The sequence below is a fragment of the Anser anser genome (genome assembly GCF_964211835.1).
Source record: "Anser anser genome assembly, chromosome: 3".
NCBI classification, from domain to species: Eukaryota; Metazoa; Chordata; class Aves; order Anseriformes; family Anatidae; genus Anser; species Anser anser.
Window position 1 is genome coordinate 2,574,519 of NC_139722.1, and position 3,950 is coordinate 2,578,468.

The following is a 3,950-nucleotide window of genomic DNA, read 5'->3' on the forward strand; positions in this document are numbered from 1 at the left end:
TATTCAAATATATAAATGTGATAGAAATTTGTAGGAACCTAAAGGCAAAAAGCTAAGATAAGTCTGTTATAAATTGGGAAACCACTGTTAAGAACAGGTCAAGAAGTCTGTATAAAACAGAAAATGAATTTCTCCAAATCAGTTGTAGCAAAATTCTGCGTGTCATCAACATTTCTGTTTTTTTTTGTCTTTTTCTTCTTCTTTTTTTTTTTCCCTTAAAAGAACCAATGAATTTTCTTATATATCACCTATTATTATTGTACAAATCTGTACAATAATTATTTACCAATTATTATTGTACAAATCTGCAGGTACAGGGGACATTAGCTTCAACAAGTTGCTTTCTGTGCTCGATTATTTTAATAACAACTTTGTAAAATCAAGGGATTTGTTCCTATCAGGCAGGGTCACGGATAACTGCCATTTTTTACTGATCCTAGGATGGATTTTCAAAGGTATTTGAGTGTGGCCTCCTGCCCTCACTGTGAACAGCGTCCACAGGCAAATAAATGAGCTCTTGAAGTCTTCTTGCTGTACTAGTTTATAATGCAGGGCTGCAAAGCCTGAAACAAAGTTTTTGTAGATCGCCTCCCTCCCTTTTTAAAAATGGTATTCCAAAGTTCAAAGTCCTGGTCATAAATTGCGTGGCGTTACAGGGCATAACGCTCCTTCCCGTATTACCTGAAGGAATCCCGAGTCAACAGCCAGGCCCTGATCTCTCCCTAAACCCTGGCAGGGAGATTTCCTAAAGCCATGGGGTGCTGCTCTGGTTCAGTGGGATCTCAGCGCATATTCACGCCACGAAGGCAAAGCAGGGCCGTGCAACGTTAGCAATTCCCGTGCTTGTTGGGTGAGGGCCCGATGAGAGTTTTCTCTCTCCTGTTGACTACAAATCTTTATTGTTCTTATCGGCTGCTGGGTTTGTTGATACAGAGTGATTCAAAGCAACTGGTTTTACCAGCCGCGTCGCATTTTATTTGGGCTCTCCTCAGACAAAGATTCCGCGTTGGATTTCATTTGTTTGGAAACAAAACGGAGTTCTGTCTTTAGAGAAAGAGGAGAATCTCCAGAGGACTTGGAAAACACAAAATTAGCAGACGGGGTTAACGATTGCAAACAAGCTTGTAGTCCTAGGAAAATGAAAAAACCCAGCGCAATGACAATCGCTGTTGCGCTGGAACCTGCATACCTGCAGTGTTGTGCAATGTTTGCAGCATTTATCTCCTAGGACCTCACACAGGAGCTGCAAGAGCTGAACTGCCTCGACTTCAAGGACTGGAGTATGTGACAGCTTCATCTGCTGGATCATGTCCGTCTTGCCCCAGTTCTGCAGAGGAGAGGCCTGCAAATCCACATATTTTTTGTTTTGTTTTTTCTGCCCATCACATTTTCTTCTTCACCTTCCCTCCCTCCAGAAGCTGTGCAGACCTGGGGTAAGTCCTGGTGAGCCAGACACCCTCAGACACCCTCAGAGCTCCCAATCCAAACCCAGATCTAAATTTTCCAGCTGCACTTACACTACTACTAATAAGTAAAAAACATTTTAATGTGTTTTGCCTGTGTTTGGCAAACAGCACCGCAGGCTAAAATGACATATTCCGATATCCCCAGATTTAATAAGCTTGTGATTTGATGTTGAAACCTGGGAAAGTGTGATAAATGGGGATGCTGCTCTCACCGCTGGCAGCGGCAGAATCTGTTGATAAGATTTTAACAGTCACCAAAAAATCCCTTCTGACTCTATAGACAAGAGTGACACCCGGTGGCTAAGGAGCAACATAAAATTGGGTCTAATTGTAATTCTCTTTTTCGTCCGTATTAACCATTTTGCTCTTGCATGCTTTAGAAGGGTGCTTGCCCCAGCCTCGTAGCATCAGCATCCATTGCCTGGTGGCACTGATTCCCCTGCACCGGCTCTTCTGGGGAGAGGCAGGGAGCGTAAAGGGATGTTGGCAACCCTCCCACGCCTCCTAAAACACTTGGCCGAGCTCAGAGGTAAAGATGTGGTCCTGGCACCCTGAATTTGGGCAGAGGATTTCCGCCGATCCTCACTGCAGCTCCTACATGGCTCTTCCCAGGGCCTGTATAGGCTCAGGGCTTGTGCTCATGTGGTCACGAGATGGGATTTCTTTTACTTACATTTCAGCTAATATGACAAAAAAACACGTTAATGGAGGTTATCAGTGAGATAAATACTCAGGGGCTCCTTGTTGCTTTGTGCCTTCTAGGTATTGCTTATACTACACTAAAGAATATATGGGAAAAAAAAGGAAAAGGAAAAGGAAAAGGAAAAGGAAAAGGAAAAGGAAAAGGAAAAGGAAAAGGAAAAGGAAAAGGAAAAGGAAAAGGAAAAGGAAAAGGAAAAGGAAAAGGAAAAGGAAAAGGAAAAAAAGGAAAAGGAAAAGGAAAAGGAAAAGGAAAAAAGAAAAAGAAAAAGAAAAAGAAAAAGAAAAAGAAAAAGAAAAAGAAAAAGAAAAAGAAAAAGAAAAAGAAAAAGAAAAAGAAAAAGAAAAAGAAAAAGAAAAAGAAAAAGAAAAAGAAAAAGAAAAAGAAAAAGAAAAAGAAAAAGAAAAAGAAAAAGAAAAAGAAAAAGAAAAAGAAAAAGAAAAAGAAAAAGAAAAAGAAAAAGAAAAAGAAAAAGAAAAAGAAAAAGAAAAAGAAAAAGAAAAGGAAAAAGAAAAGGAAAAAGAAAAGGAAAAAGAAAAGGAAAAAGAAAAAGAAACACAATTTTTGACCACTAATGTGAATATAACCCTAATAATATCTTCAGCTAAATGAGAGCTGATAGCTGCTATCAATGGTAACTACCTCAAGGAAAGTATTAAAAAAATAAGGTAGCAATCACTGGTGAAGGACTAAATGCACTTTGTTAGAACTTTATTTTGGACTTGCTAAAAATGAAGATGGAAATGCCCAGGTAATTGTATCACTCACTGACCCATGGCTTTAATAAAAAGTCAAGTGTTGGCCACGTGCTGCTAAAAACTGGTGTCACAGAGCTCTGCTGGGAAGAACCCATGGAACAAACAACCCAGCTTGGCTCCTAAATCAAAGGTCCCCGTGGTATTTCCGTGTGGGTAAGCCCTGCTGTTACATGTTGCCTGACGTACCGATGGATATCTCAGTGTGTTACGCAGAGGGAACCCAGCCTGAAGTTTGGGTCTAAGCATTTTGGTTCAGCTTAGTGGGAAAATGAAACCCAGCTCTGATACTTGGACCTCGCTGCTGCCTCTGCCTCCAGACCTCTGCTTCATCCGGTGACGTCTGGATTTAGGGCTCACTGGTGCTGTATCTAACTGGAAACATGCAGCAGGGGAGGCTTGTTGGAGGGCCAGGTCGTGGTACTCCGGTCCCTCAGTCATTCTGTAAATAAATAAATAAATAAATAAATATTTTCTCTAAAGAGCTGAGCTCTCCTGAGTGATACTATCTGGGAAGGAGCACTGTTTTTGTGCCAGTGACTTTTTAGAGTTTTCAAAAAAGCAAGGAGCCGTGATATTATGAGCTGAGAGCTTGCTGAGCACAGCACAAGGCTGTCGGTTCAGAGGAGCAAGGAGCAGAGCATAGCTGCCAGAAGGACCAAGTCCCCCCTTCCGCCATCCCTCAGCTCCCAGACTTGGCTCTCCGCAGACGCATCCCTCTCCTGCAGAGTTTCGTCGTACAGACTACGGCCCATTGCTTGTCTGGAGGGGATATTGTCTCTTAAGAAGCTCTTCCACAGCTTAATGTCTATGATGTCATTGGCGATATCCAGCAAATACAGGATCAAAAATTGCATCTGGAGAAGGTGGTTCTAGAGTGAAAAAGGTTTTCCAGGGTGACAGGCAGCCCGGTGGCTTTTTCCTCTTAATCGTTCACTTTTCTGCCTCCACCTCCTTTTTTTTTTTTTTTTTCTTCATGAAACGTTACTGGTGGAAATTTAGCAAAATATGAGTTTTATGACTCTTTAT

General features: G+C 41.6%; 1 long non-coding RNA gene across 1 annotated transcript; it reads left to right on the forward strand.

Moving 5' to 3' along the window:
- Positions 1-394: 394 nt before the first annotated feature.
- Positions 395-2,727, forward strand: LOC310896411. The gene is made up of 2 exons (XR_014581458.1): positions 395-1,995; positions 2,229-2,727. It is a non-coding gene; the product is annotated as an uncharacterized lncRNA (long non-coding RNA).
- The last annotated feature ends 1,223 nt before the right edge of the window (positions 2,728-3,950 follow it).